The sequence below is a fragment of the Tenrec ecaudatus genome, chromosome 14, assembly GCF_050624435.1.
Source record: "Tenrec ecaudatus isolate mTenEca1 chromosome 14, mTenEca1.hap1, whole genome shotgun sequence".
Taxonomy (NCBI): domain Eukaryota; kingdom Metazoa; phylum Chordata; class Mammalia; order Afrosoricida; family Tenrecidae; genus Tenrec; species Tenrec ecaudatus.
This window is the reverse complement of record NC_134543.1, coordinates 110,853,525-110,869,573: the sequence shown is the minus strand read 5'-3', so window position 1 is coordinate 110,869,573 and position 16,049 is coordinate 110,853,525.

The window sequence follows — 16,049 nt, the reverse complement described above, 5'->3', positions numbered from 1 at the left end:
AGGGGCCAGATGATAAGAAACTTCATAAGTGATGGCATTAGGAGTTCAGATTTATTGTAAGCCTCATGGGAACCTGGACTGCAGATGTGTCCATCCCAGAACTGATGGAAGTGGTCAAAGACGGTAGTTTAAACTTGGTAATAAAATCCCAAGAGTAATTGAGCAAGCCTGAGGTCCCTATAAATCCTCAGTTATATAAACCCTATGCTTACCCTTGGCTTAATGCCCTAGCGTTTTCAAACCAACTGTATATAAGATGCGAACTCTGAGTCATATGTTCAGAATTGTGGTGTGCTATGACTCAGCTGCACAAATATCTCAGTTTACAAATATTACGTGACTCTTTGTATCTGAGTCTATAAAAATTTATGCGTCACTTAATTTTATGTTTATGAAAAGTTCTCTGAAATGCTTGTCTAAAATTAAAGCTCTTCAAATTATATTATTCATTTAATGAAATGCCATGCGATTTTAAACTGTAGCCAAGACCTCTAGTTGGGATTACTCATTCTTTTTTTCCATCTGAATACTTCTATATAATGAAAACATATCTGTGGTTCATTCCTGAAGATTTTTATGTCCCTAATACTTAACTTTAAGGAAGACTCGGTCTCCTTGAATCACTGGTATTAATGACGCCTGCTTTTGATTGCGGTTTGGCTGTTCGGTGTCATTGAGATCTTTTCAACTCACAATGACTCCGTGTACAACAGAACAAAACACTGCTCAATACTGTGCCATCCTCACAATCATTGAACCCACTGCTTCAAGTCCATCAGATTGAGGGTCTTCCTCTGCTTTGTGGATGCTCTAGAACTGCCTAGTACCATCCTTAAAGAATTAAAAGACTATAGTTGGCAAAGAGAGGGTGCTGTTTCACCCCTATGAAAACCACAATGATCCTGGGCAATGATAGGTTATTCATTGTCTTAAAGGTCATTCTTTATTTGCTTTCCTGTTCCTTGTCTACACAGCAAGGCAGAGAGAGAGAGAGAGAGAGAGAGAGAGAGAGAGAGAGAGAGAGAAAACAAACAACTTTCTTTTAAAGACTGTTCCATACATTGTGCCTCTATTCAAGTACTCCCTCGATGCAAGACCACTTTGTTCTAATTACCTGGCATTCTGTGATGCTCACCTTCCCTACATAACCGCTGAAGACAAAATGGGTGCTAAGCAAATGTGGTGAAAAAAGCTGATGGTGCCCAGCTATCAAAAGATATACCACCTGGGGTCTTAAAGGTGAGAAGATAAACAAGCGGCCATCTAACTGAGAAGCAACTAAGTCCACATGGAAGAAGCATACCAGACTGTGTGGTCATGAGGTATCAATGGGAGCATGTCTCAGGCATCAAGGACCAAGAACAAAAAAATTCTATCGATGTGAATGAGGATCAGGGTGGAGTGGAGACCCAAAACCCATCTATAGACAATTGGACATTCTCTCACAGAAGGATCACAAGGAAGAGAAGAGCCAGTCGGGGTGCAATATAGCACAGACGAATAATACAACTTTCCTCTAGTCCTTTAATGCTTCCTTCTCCCCAGTATCAAGACTCCAGTTTTACCTTACAAATATGCCTAGACCAGAACGTGTACACTGGGCAGATAAGAACTTGCAATACAGGGAACCCAGGGCACATAAACCCCTAAGGACCAATAATGAGAGTAGTGATACCAGGAGAGTAAGAGTAAGATAGGGGGAGAAAGGGGAACCGACCACAATGATCAACATATAACCCCCTCCCAGGGGCACGAACAACAGAAAAGTGAGTGAAGGGGGACAGTGGTCACTGTAAGACATGAAATAAATAATAATTTATAAATTATCAAGGTTACATTGGGGAGGGAAGTGGGATGAGCTGATACCAAGGGCTCAAGTAGAAAGAGAATGTTTTGAAAATGATGATGGCAACATATGTACAAATGTGCTTGACACAATGTATGGATGGATGGATTGTGATACGAGCTGTAAGGTCCCCCAATAAAATAGTTTTTAAAAAAACTGTTCCATAGATGTCAGTATGTTAATAGCAAAAAATGGGTTTAATTTTTTATTCATTAGTTTTGAAGTCATGACTTTTTGGCCAACAAGTGATCTTTTCAAAAGAGGAAGTTGAAAAATCGTAAGCACAGAGGATCAAATTATAAAGGCCACCACCTTGAGAATACAGGTTAAAAAAAATTACCTTCAAGTCCATTCCAGCACCTAGTGAGTGACCTTGTAGGACAATGTAGAACTATTCCATAGAGTTTCCAAAGTTGTCATCTTTATGGAAACAAAATATTTCTTCCACAGAGCAGCTTGGAGGTCCAAGCAACAATCTTACAGTGAACAGCCAAGTGCTTCATCATGAACCTGCTAGGTATCTGAGGGTACAGGTAAATCCACAAATCGCAAAGTCTCCAGTGAAATAGGAATTCCTATGAAATTGGTGGCTAACATATAAACTTAGGCATAAGAGAGGTAAATGCTTCCTTTTACATTTGTATTCAAGCTAGACATCCCCACTCTTTTCAGGCATTACTTATTTTTTTCTCCGTGGTATTTGATATTGACTGTGTCCTAGCGCTTCCCCTTTATTCCTCCAAGTAGTCTCAAACCTGATCCGTTTTACCCCCACACATTCTTCCACCCCAGTTTTCCCCGATCAGTTGTCACCTTGACGTTTCAGCCGAAGTCCTCGTCACCACTCATCTCAGCGATGTTCTTCACCCCTTTCCTTGCATTCCTCACTCCAATCGTCAGGCCATTTCCATGGTCTCAATCTTCCTGAAGCATGGTTGTCATCATGTTATTTCTCTACTCAGAAGACCTCAATAACATCCCCACTTTTCCTGAATAAAACTCTCCTTTTCTTTTTCTAAGGAGCACGAGTGGCGCTGTCAGATAGGCTTTGGATTGCTAACCCCCACGCCCGTAGTTCATACCCACCGAACACTTCTCGCGAGCAAGATGAGGTTGCCTGCTCCTGTAAAGAAGGTCCACAGCCTCAGAAACCCTGTGGAAGGTGGCTGTGCGTCAGAATGGATCCAAGGGCAGTGGCGTTTTGCTTTTTATCTTGTTCCCAGACATTTTTTACTCTCTAATCTTTGTCTTATTGTAGTCTGTGGGCCACAAAGTTGGAAGGTTCACCACAAAATCTTCCTTGAACTTTTATATTTTTCTTATGTTATTTACTCTGCCTGAAATATATTCGCTCTGTCTTTGTTGAAATATCACTAATCATTCAGGACCTAATTCAGACACCATCAGCTCTGTTTACTCTTTCCTCATCTCTTTAACTGAAACTATTCTATTTTTCCCCTGACCTTTTAGAGTACTTTATCTCTCTCGTTATACTTCTCATATTCGACTTTTAATTGTTTAGATATGTACGCTTTCCCCGCCTTTTCATTTATAAACTACTGACCTAGCATCTTGTTTTATTTGTCAAGGACCAGATATTTCCATGATAGTTGCTCAATAAATATTTAAGTTAATGAGTGAATGGATACATAAATAAATGAATGAATAAGTTTCCATTGTACTTTTCCATTAAACACTGGATCAGGATTAGTCACCAAAATGCAATGAACAAAATGCTTAGAAAAATAAATATTAATGTGTCCATTAATGATCCTATGCAGGAAGCAACTAGGTAGTAAGCTCCAGGAAGAATGAAAACCAAGTCAGTTTTGTTTATTAATAAATTCTTAGTGCCTGCCACATTCTGAGGTCGTCAGAAGTACATGTACTTTTCATCCATTTTTAAAGTAACTGTTTCACTGAATTATAACAGTTACCAACAAGGATAAATGCCATAAGTATAAAGCCAAATAAATTGTTACAAAGTGAGCCCACCCATGAAGATCGTTCTGATAAAAAAATAATAGAAAGCATTACTAGTACCTGGCAGTTAACGTCTATGTGGCTCTGATAGTTAAGGTCATGTGTCAAATTGACTAGATAAGGATTCTCTGTGGTTTGACAGCTAAAATGTAGTCCGCCCTCATGATGAGATCTAATACAATGTAATCACATCCATGATGAGATCTGTCATTAATACCCAATCAGGTGAAAAGGGTTTTCTTTGGGGCGGTGACTTATTCCCAATATATATGGATGCTCTGACAGTTTGCTTGCTTTTTGCTGGGTCTGGAGTCTGCATCTGACTCTTCATCTGACCCCTGATTCTTAAAACTTGAGCCAGCCGCTTGCCATATTACCTGCTGATGCTAAGAGTTGTCAGCAGCCTGCCAAGTTACCTGCCGACCTGATATTCACTCACTTCTGCAGCCAGGAGTGCTGTCTAACCTGCTGATCTTGGGTTCATCAGACCCTACAGCAACATGAGTCAGGAGAGGCCTCCAGCCTCTTACCCGGCCCACATATTTGGAACATGTCGTTCTCACAGCTGTAGAACCCATATTTTTTAAACTAAACTTCTCTCTGTCTGTGTCTACATACATACACACAAGGGATAACCCCCAGGTTTTTCCCCAAAGTTATGTATGAATATTTTTAAACAAAACAACCTCATCACCTTCAAAGTACTCTCTGTTATACTTAATACATTTGTCAATTCTGCGATTCCATTCTTGGAAACAGTTTTCAAACTCATCTGTTTGGATACCTAAAGCACCGTCCTCATTTTGTTTGTTTTTTTTTCCGTCATCTATTCCATGTTGTCAAATCTCTGCCCTTTCATGTCCCTCTGCATTCTCAGAAACAAAATGAAGTCACACGGAGTGAGGTCAGGTGAGTAAGGTGTTTAGGCAAGGGAGGCATGCTGTTTTTTCACCAAAACCTGGCGCACTGAGATGGCTGCATGAGCAGGTGTATTGTTGTCGCAAAACCAGTCCCCTGTCTGCCACAATTCTGGCCTTTTCTGTCACATACTGTTATGCAATCTTTTCAGAACCTCTAAATAAAAAGCTCTATTGACAGTCTGACTCGGAATGAACCCCAAATGCACTATGAATGGACATTTTTATCCTTTCGGGAAGTTGAGGGATGTCCAGGACATCCAGAACAAGGCTTGTCATCAATCGACATTTCACCTTGTTTGAAATGCGAAAATCACTCATACGCTTGAGTTTTTCCCATAGTGTTGTCCTTGTAAGCTGTGTTCAACATCACAACAGTTTCTGCAGCATTTTTCCCGAACAGGAAAAAAGAATTTTCACAGTCCCATGCTATTCTCTTAAATTAGCCTTCACCAACATAATAAGGTTCAACTAAACTGCTTTGATGGAAAAATTCACTGTGACCAGAGAGAACCTTCCAGGTGACAATGCCACCTTGCACTGACTCAGAGTGAGTTGCTCGCCTAGCAGGAAAAATGCATACTATGAAAGCTCCACCCAGCGGAGCTTTTTCCTGGGCTGTTGGGGTTTTTTTTCTGTTTTTTTATAGGGAGAGGAACCCCCTAAAAAAAAAGAGGACATATGAAATTATATAATTATATATAAATGGATAAGTTGTTCTAATCAAGAGAACTAGCCTAGGACAATAACTATAGATTAGTTGACTCTCTTTGTGAATTCCCCCAAATCATAGATTAGGGAATTACTTTCACCAGTCTTCCTTTGCTTGACATTCTCTTTGTGATATTCATTCATTCTCATCATTTTCATTGCAGGAAAATAACTCATTCTGTGACTATAACAAGATTTCGCAATAAATTTATTCTGTTGACAGACCTATTTCCTGTTTCAAGTTCAAGGCTATTATAAGTAAGACTGCTCTCTATGGATGTTTGGAAACAGATATATAGATATTTCTGACGGATTCTCTGCATCGGAATTGAATCACCAGGCCTTTCGACCGCTATGCATATGCTCAGGATGAGTGGATAGCATCGGAGAGCTTTCTAAAATATGTTTACTAGTTTACATGCCTACTAGCAATGTTACAGGGATTCTAGTTGCTTTGCATTCTGATCAGCACTTCCAGGTTTTGTTTTGTTTTTCACTTGTGTTTGTTCATTTGTTTTAGTGTTTGTCATTCTGATAGACATATTGTGATATTTCACTGTGCTTTTAATTGGCATTTTTGGATAACTCATGAGATTGAAGATTTTTTAAAAAATAATTTGACAGGCCGCTTAGAGGTCTTCTTTAGTAACCCGTTTCTTCAAGCCCATTGCTTCTTTATGAATTGGGTAGTCTGTATGTTTCTATTTCTAGCTTTGCCCTGGGGGCAGAGGCCTCTCTGGGACTCCTTGACAGCTCCTGCTCTTTTCTGAACCTCTTCTCCTGAGCAGCCCCTGGATTGGAATGCTGCCTCCCAACACTGAAATCTGCCAAAATGCGTGTTCACTTTTTTGATTACGTAGCTGCTACTTTCTGTTTAGACTCAGCCTCCCCTCCATAGCAAGTTGGGAACTTGGAATGTGTGAAGGGGAAATAGTGTCCAGAATGCCAGGTTCCCTTATATGAAGTTCATGTTCTATAAAATCTGGGTCCCTCAATTTCAGGTCCCCTTAGTACTGGAAGTTTGTGTTCCCAGACTACCCAATTCCTCTGAGTCTCTGTTGCTCGCTGACACATTCTGACCACACCAGTAGCAAATGACCAATATTTCTTTCTAGGAGAGATGGGTGGATAGTGTGAGGCTCCCCCTCAATATACTTATTTTCTTTTCAGTATCTTAGTTGGTTTCTGATGCTTGCTTCACACAGATTACTTGTGTATCTACTATTCATTCTTGGCAAGAAGGTTGGCGTACAGTCTTCGCTGTTACAGCTCAAAACAGACATCCTCTTTATTTTTAAGGGTTTATGCTTAATGGATAGATTTTAATATTTCTTGCTTCTACTGCAACTTCAAAACAACTTCAGTTCTACTTTCCAGGCCTTATCTGAACCTATTACCATTGTACATGAGCCAAGATGAATTGAAGAAGGGAAAAATCTATACGCTTTTGCAGTTTGGTTTAATGTGACCAGATACATGCTTTTTACTGTAATGTTTTGATATTGAATGGACTACCCGAAACATAAAACTAGAACAGCTGTAATGAGCAAATGTATTGGGAAATACTAAAATGTGTTGGAAAGTTTGACTTAGCTTTCAGCTTTTCATAAATGCATGGTTATAATAATAGGAAAGAAAATGTTATGTAAATGCATGTTGAAATTGTGCATTTTACTGAAATAGACATGGTAACATTTTCTAAAATTTAACTCTTATTTGGTTAGCCCTCCCTCCACTCTGGAGACAGCGACCGCAACACATAGCCATCAAATAGAATGCTGGCCCATAGCGACTCTATAGGACAAAGCAGACCTGCGCCTTCAGTCCTCTGGACTGTAATCTTTGCAGATACCGCATCTTTCTCCCCTGGATCAGCTGGTGGGCTCCTTCCAAGCCCTGGTCTTCAGTTAACAGCCAAGCACTCACCAAAGGTGCCACTCCCTGGCTGGGAAAATTCCATTTCCTCTCTTATTCTTGCTCACAGAACATGTTTTTGTTTGCTTGCTTGCTTGATTTTGCTTTGTATCATCTATCAATCCACAAGGATATTCATATTGAGATCTGTAATGTTGGACTGTCCACTAACCTGTAAGTCCACGTACTTTTGTGCTCATCTTTGTTTCTTCAAACTTTTTTTTAAGTCTTAATTACCATCTAATTCTTACATCATACATGCACGAGGGACGCAAAAGTTAAGCAATTATCGGATATTTTCTTTAAAATTCCATATGTGTTTTCAATGCTGCACTAAAATCTTAGACCTTCGGCATCCTTTCTGCTGACTCAGCTAATTTCTCCAAGTCAATACCTATAAACAATGCACACTACGATACAGATGCGTGATTTACTGTTGTTGTTGCTTTTGTGCGCGGTAGGGGTCTTTGAGTCGATTCTGACTCATAGCAGCCCTCTGGACAGCAGAAGGGAACCCTGCTAGGTCCTCCCCTCTTCAACTTTGCTTTTATGTTTGAGCCCATTGTTGCAGACACTGTGTCCGTCTGTCTCGTTGAGGGGTGTCCTAGTTCCTGCTAGCCATCCACTTAATCTTCAAGATGCCCTTCTCCAGGATCTGGTCTCTCTTGATCACAGTCCAAACTACATGAAACGAAGTCTTGCCAGCCTTCCTTCCATGGAGCAATCTGGAAGTACTTCTTCCAAGACAGGTCTGTTTGTTCATCTGCCAGTCCACAGTGTTTTCAATATTCTTCACCCGCACCGAAATCAAAACACACAAATCCTTCTTCAGGCGTCCTTACTCAACATCCAACTTGCACATTCATAGGAGGCAATGGAAAAAATCGTGACTTGGGTCGGGCACACCTGACACCTCAAACTGACATCCTTGTCCTTCAACATTGTAACGGGGTCTTGTACAGTAGATTTGCCCAGTGCAGTATGCCATTTGATTTTTTTCTACTGCTATTTCCATGATCACTGACTGTAGATAAAGTCCTTGACAATTTCGATCTTTTCTCTGTTTACCGTGCTGTTACCAATTGGTCCAGTTGTGAGGACTGGATTATTTTTACACTGAGTTACAATCCATATGGAAGGCTGAAGTTCTTTATCTTCTTCAGCAAGTGCTTCAAGTCCTCCTTGCTTTCAACACACAAATTGTATAATCTGCACATCTCAGGTTGTTAATAACCCTTTTTCCAATCCCGAGGCTGTGTTTTTCATACAGTCCGGCTCCCTGGATGATGTGCACGGCATACAGATTGACTACCTCTGGTGAAAAGGATACAGCTCTTGATGCACACCTAGTAAAGAGCATTGGAACCACGGCAGAATATTGTCTGAGATGGTGCTGGAAGGCGAGGGCCTCAAGTTGGAAGGCATACAAACTGAGACTGAGAAGGAGCTACCTTCTCAGAGTAGACTCAACCGCAAGGACACAGATGGAGTGAGCCTCCAAGACGTTCCTTTTCTGATGAAATAACACTCAAAATTGGAGGAAACAGCTCCAGACATGTGTTAAGAATCAGAACATGGAGCGGACAGAGCATGAGTCCAGGAAAAGGGCAAGCCATCACAAATGAAACAGAAAGCAGGAGGATCAACACCCCAGCTATTGGGGAGCTGAAGTGTAGCCTATTCAACAAGATATTCGAAGTCTCTGATGTCATGGAGCTTCAACTATGGAGAAGAGTGCAGATCACAAATCCACAAAAACAAGTCTGATGATGTGGCAAGAGAAAACAAATGGATTATTGTGGTAGCAAACAACAGAAAGGAGAGAGGGGTGGCTGGATTCAGGACTTGAGGGGCCTTTCCAAGAAAGTGACCGATTTAAACCAAAATCTGAAAAATAAGATCCAATCAGAAGTGAAAGTGGATATTCCAGGCAAAAATAACCGAGAGGACAAAAGTTTTCAGGTGAGAATGAGCTTTGTGTGTTTTTCCAGAAGTTAAGTGATATGAGACCAATGTATGTAGAATCTTAATAGCAGTCGTGAGGACATGGCTTTTATCCTAACTTTAAATCCATCGCCATCTAGTTCATTCTGATTCACAGACACCTGTTGGACAGAGTCGAACTGCTCCATAGGGCTTCTAAGACTGTGAAATTTAACAGAAGCAGACTGCCTCATCTGTCTCGCATTGGGGTCCCTGGTAGGTTTGAACCACCAACCTTGTGATTGGCGGCCCATTACTTAATTTACAGCGCAGCCCCATTGGAGTTCCTTCGCTGTAATGATCCAAAAACCGAACATTTCCATTTAGTTGATTGTGATTCCCAAGGGCCCTTTAGGATAGAGTAGACCTGCCTGGTGGGTTTTCCAAGATTGTCAGTCTTTACAGAAAGAGAAAGCCTCGTCTTTTTCCTACAGTGCAGCTGGTGGCTTGTAGTGACCGCTGTGATTGTTTGAAAAGCTACAGTGAGACAATAATTGTTTAGAGGAGGACCGTGGCAGAGGAGATATAAAGTAAGAGGCAAATAAGAGTATACGTTGCAAATCCTGATGATAAATTCAATATAAGAGGCAAAGGGAAGTCAAGGTTAAATTCCAGATGTCTGACACTATAACCGGTAAGTGGTGGTGCCATTTGCTAACTTAGGGAGACTGGGAAAGGCCCGGGATTGCAAAAGGAAACTAAGCAGCTGGAAAGTTCTGGATGTTTGGGCGAGAGAGATGCTGTAACCCAAAACTCAACTCCCACTGGATCAAAGAGATGTGGACCTCTTCCTCCCTGGAAATGGGAACCAGGAAGCACCTTGCAAATCAATTACCCCAAAAATGTGAAAGTAGAAACTGAACGGCCTCTTAAGGAAATCTGGGGGAAAGGGAAAGTTGTTTTGTTGTTCATGCAGTTTTAAGGATGTATTTTTGATGAAAGGGTTAATGAGTTCCCCCTCTCATTTTTCGGATTAAGAGCGTCTTCGACAACTAGACTATCATAAGTCTCAGGCGTGTCACAGATGAAATGGATCCAACGACAGGCTCCGTCACGGAACCTCACTTGTCAAAGCCTCAAGCAGTTCTGTTCTTTGATGGGAGTCATTGGGGGTGTCAGGTGTCTCAAAATACAGATTCATGCTGGGTTCGGTCAACTCCTGTGACCCTCAGGAAGAAGTTGTCATTTTAAAAAGAAATAACACTAGGGCAGAGGTTGTACACTGGTGCATATGGGAGCTAGAGGCACAGGGAATCCAGGGTGGACGATACCGTCAGGACCAGGGGTGTGAGGGGCGAGGCTGGGAGAGTGGAGGGTGAGTGGGTTGGAAAGGGGGAACTGATTACAAGGATCCACATGTGACCTCCTCCCTGGGAGATGGACGGCAGAGAAGGGGGGGAAGGGAGACTCTGGATAGGGCAAGATATGACAAAAATAACAATCTGTGGATTATCGAGGGCTCATGAGGGAGGGGTGAGCAGGGAGGGAGGGGAAAAAAAAGAGGACCTGATACAGAGGGCTTAAGTGGAGAGCAAATGCTTTTAGAGTGATTAGGGCAAAGAATGTACAGATGTGCTTTATACAATTGATGTATGTATATGTATGGATTGTGATCAGAGTTGTATGAGCCCCTAATAAAATGTTTTTTAAAAAGAAAGAAAGAAAGAACGCTTGGCACTTGCTCTGGTGATTTCCTCAAAATGAAGATGACTGGGTGTTCGGGTCCCTGGAAGGAAATTTACTAGCACAGGAGTGTAGTCCTAGAGTCGTTCATGTCAGCACTTAACAAAGCAACACACATTAAAGAATATCTGTTGGAGACTAAAATGACCTATGTCATGCTTCGGAGAGTTGACTTAATTTGGAGAAAACAATCCTCTCAGTCACTCAGTAGTGACCAGAACAACAAAACAAGGCTGATTTCCTACTTTCCAGTAGAAGGTTTTGGTTGCTTATGATTCTGTATCTCTGATTTCCTTGCCTCGGTAGCATTAATTTAGAAAATTGTTGAATTAGAATAAATCCAAAATTATAGCATGTTTAAGGAAATTTTGCTTATTAGTGTATGATGAATCAAATGGACACCTGTCTCGATGGAATTAAAAAAGACTATGAAAGTCACTTATGAGCTTATCTGCAAATGTGGAGTGGATTCAAAAGGACTGAAACATATTTGAAAACTGATTTCTCTTTACTAAGTAATTTGAAATTGCCTATGGCAACTGATTTATTCTTTTAACTTGCACTGTACTGGAAATATCTGCAAAGACTAGTTTCAATTTGAACCCTATCTGGTTAGAACAGTTTATAAATGGCTACAGATTCAGAATTAAGTAATTCAAGATAAATGGTTTTACCATGTTTTAAATTATCCTTAGGTAGAAACATTTCCTAAGATAAAATTCATTTTCTCCTTCTTCCTTTGGATAAATAAATAAATGCTATTTTCTTAGTCCTTGATTTCACTAAAGGAAAGGTCCAAACACGAAGTCAAGCATGATCCTAGACTCCTTGGGATGCGCTCCCCCTCTCTGGTCGCCCTTCTGGTCCATTTATTCCATTTGAAGTGCTGCCATCATGTGCCAATAAATACATTTTATTTCTAATAAATATAAGACAAAACCAAGAATCAATCTCAGAAGCATCAGGAACATCACTGGTCTTTTAATCCCTCAAAAAAATGAAGTAAACAAGTGGTGATTAAAATCTAAATTTATGGATGATTTTTGTCCTACCCCAAGCGTATCGTATCTAGGTTCATAGGAGAAGTGATTCCTGACAAGAAACATTCCTGTCCGTTCAACATGGATCTCCATCTCGCTAGTACTTACTTTGTCCCTTTTGGACTTGAGAGAATAGCTTGTCCCTGTTCTGCACCTCTCTGATTTGGAGTTAAAATTGAATTCTGCTGTGTCCTTGTTGATGCAAAATCTTTGCCAGCATTGGGGGTGGGGGGTTGTTGTGGCTTTCCTGTTATTATTTCAGAAGCTGTCTCTTATCCTGCCCATTCTTCGTCTTTTTCTCTCTCTACTTTTCTCCTCCATTTTTCTCTCTCTCTCTCTCTCCATTCTTCCCTCCCTTCCTCACTTTCTCTTGTTTTGCTCTCTTCCACATACAAACACATTCATGCATACTTGGTTCAAGTTTCTAGAAACTTCCTTGGGCCATTCTTATATTAATTTTCTACTTGTTTATCTTTTTTTTCAGTTTAGCCTGGAAAAGGCACATCTGGTTTCTATTCTAATCAGTATTCCATTGAGAATCACTTCATATTATAGAAGACAAACAATTCTCAAATAATAACCCATAATGATGCAACTTCTGGTAATTTAGAACTTTTATCCAATAATTTTAAAAGAGCTATTCATGACGTCTAATGTGGCAGGCTCTTTTCTCAAGATAAAGCTTATGGAGGTAGAGTTTGTATGGATAATCACTGAAAGCAAGTTACGATTGTGAAACATTATTTTTTAACTAGAAATCTTTTCAACTAAACCTAGGAAATTCTTCACTCGGCTTATTAGATATCTGTTTTTGAACATGCGCGTGTTAAATAACACTGTACAAAGGGCTATGGAATGAGAAACCCCATTAAAGTGGATTTTCTGAAAAAGGGAAGACACAAAACATGGAGCCACTGAGGAACAGTGAATAGGCACCAAGTGAAAAAGAGACAGAGAAGCCATTTGCAGTGCACCTTGTGAGCACGAGCTGCGCATGTGATGCTTAGCGCTCAGACGGAACAAATTCCTAGAAGGGGCTTTCGGGGTTTGATGGGATGTTTGCAGTCAGACATACCTGAATCTGGATGATCGCTCTTATAAACTTGCAAGGTAGTTCATTCATCGTGAATTAAAAATATGAATAATACTTGCCTGTTTTATGGGCTATCGCTAAAATAAAGTACACTCTTGAAGTGAATAGCACATGGGAGAACCCAAGTAACAGCTAGTCCATTTTCTCTCTCCTTTTTTGAAATAATGTATTTCATTTTTTGTTACCGTTGAACATGCAGATAGCAGGAAGTGCACTACTGATTCAGCAATGTCTACGTGTCCAGTTCCATGACATCGATCACATTCTGCAGTTGGGCGAACATTGTCATGCTCTCTTTCTCAATCGCTTCCCCTCCATTCAGTCACTAGCCTCCCCAGCTAAACTCATGGGTTGATCTGGTCCATGGAATCCATACAAAGTTTCGGAGGCTCTTTTCTCTTTTTTTAAGTTAAACTTGGGTGAAAGTTAGCAGAGCTTTTTCCAGGGCTTTCCACTCAAGGACTTATCACCCTCATTCCATGGCGCGCTGGCAGTCCTGCAGTGTAACGGCACTTTTCGACCCGGAGTTCCCCCTCCTTTCCCACCCCTCCCTGCTCCATGAGCTTTGTTTTGTCAGCAAATGCTGCCCTGCTGGTCCCTTGTGGTTGCTTTATTGAGGGATATATTCCTGCCTGGTGTCATTTTCCAATGCATAGGCCTGCCTGCTGTTTGGTTTAAAGTTGGTACCTACCTGGACATAGGCTCAATTCCAGACTTGAAAGAACTAAGGGACACAGTCCTCGGGGGCTCCACTTCCTCCACATCTTCTCGGAATTTTTCTTGTGATCCTGACCAGAGGGGTCAGTAGTGGTAACTGGGCACTCGCTAGTTCTGACGTCCAGGTAGTAGAGACTGTGTGTTCATGGGGTATATTTTGAACTAATGTTAGATCACCCTTGACCAGGCTCTAAGATGTCAGCTGTTCCTCACCAAAGTAGAACATCGAAAGAGTTCTTAAGATAGCTGAATATTCAAAAAGAAAAAAAAAAGTGAGCTAGTCCACAATAGATTAGTAAGTAAACACAAGTAAAAAAAAATAGCTGAATATTCAAGGCAGACATTCTTTATTGTTTAAGCTAAACTCTTGTTAGATATTAAGAAGACTTCAGGTATATTTTTAGCTTAAGGTTTTTGTTTTTTTAAAATCTTTTTATTGGGGCTCATAAGGCTCTTATCACAATCTGTACATACATCAATTGAGCAAAGCACCCTTATACATTCGTTGCACTCGTCACTCTCATAATTCACCTTCCACTTGGGTTCCTGGAATCAGCTCGGTTTCCCTTTTTCCCCCCATCCCCCTCCCTCCCCAATCCCACCCCTGGTCCCTTGATAATTTATAAATAATTATTATATCTTATCTTACACTCCCCGGCGTCTCCCCTCACCCGCCTCCCCCTTGCCAATCTCCCAGAGAGGAGGTTACACATAGATCTCCGAGATCGGTTCTCCCTTTCTACATGCCCTTCCCTCCTGGTGTCGCCACTCCCACCGCTGGTGTTGAGGGGTTCGTCTGTCCTAGATTCCCTGTGCCTCCAGATCCCCATTGCACCGCTGTACATCCTCTGGTATAACCAGGTCCGCAAGGCAAGGTAGGATTGGGGTCATGATGATTGGGAGGGGAGGAAGCGTTCAGGAACTAGAGGAAGGTTTTGAGTTTCATTGTTGCTACACTGAACCCTGAGTGGCCCATCTCCTCCTCACTACCCCTCTGGAAGGGGTGTCCAGCTGTCTACAGGTGGGTATTGGGTCCCCATCATGCACTCCCCCTCTTTCACGGTGATGTGATTCTCACCACCACCCCACCTTTGATGTTGGAGACCTGGTCTCCTCTGTCCTTCATGATCACCTATGTTGGTGTGCTGCTTCCGTGTGGGCTCGGTTGCTTCTGGGCTAGATGGCCGCTTGTTTGCTTTCAAGCCTTTAAGTCCCCAGACGCTATATCTCTCAGTAGCCGGGCACCATCCGCCTTCTTCACCACACTTGCTTATGCACACTTTCGTCTTCAGCCATTATGTGAGGAAGGTGATCACACAATGATTGTTTTTGTTCCTTTGTATCTGCTACATGGTCTATTCAACACCTTGTATTCGCTTAGGCAGTGTGCTTCTTCTCTGTGGGTTTTGTTGCTTCTGAGCTAGATGGACGCTTATTTGCCTTCAAGCCTTTAAGACCCCAGACGCTATATCTTTTTGATAGCCGGGCACCATCAGCTTTCTTCACCACATTTGCTTACACACACGTCTGTCTTCAGTGATCATGTCGGGAAGATGGGTATCCTGCAATGGCTGCTTAGCAGGGCAAGGTGCTATTGTATTGGGGGATTATGCATGAGGAGGCCCAATGTCCATCTGCTACCCTACTACTGAACCTATAAATATATGCATATAAATCTATTGCCCCCACAATCATAAATATATTTACATATGTACATGTCTGTATTTAGGCTTCTCTGTATGCACTTTGCCTCCTACTCCTTTCCTCTATTTCCTTTCGCTTTCCTCCCGACCCATTACCATGTTTGGCCTTCATTCTGGATTCAGTAGTTCCTCTCAGTTACCTTGCTCTTGGTCACTCCCTTCCAGTCCTCCCCTCCCCTCCCTCCTCTGGTTTTGAACCATTCGCTGTTCCCTTGTCCCTGTGTTGGGCGACACCTCCTCCCTTCCCCTACCTCCCACGCTCTCATGTCCCTCCAGGACCGCTGGTCCTGTTGTTTTCTTCTCTCATTATTGGTCCAGCCTATCTTGTCTAGGTGGACCTGTTGACAGAGTAATATGTGCATACAAATGGATATGACTTTGACTGCGCTCAAGTGGCCCATAAGAACATGGCTTTGACAGAAGCAACATCGACACGCTGATAAGCAGAAAAGCCACTAA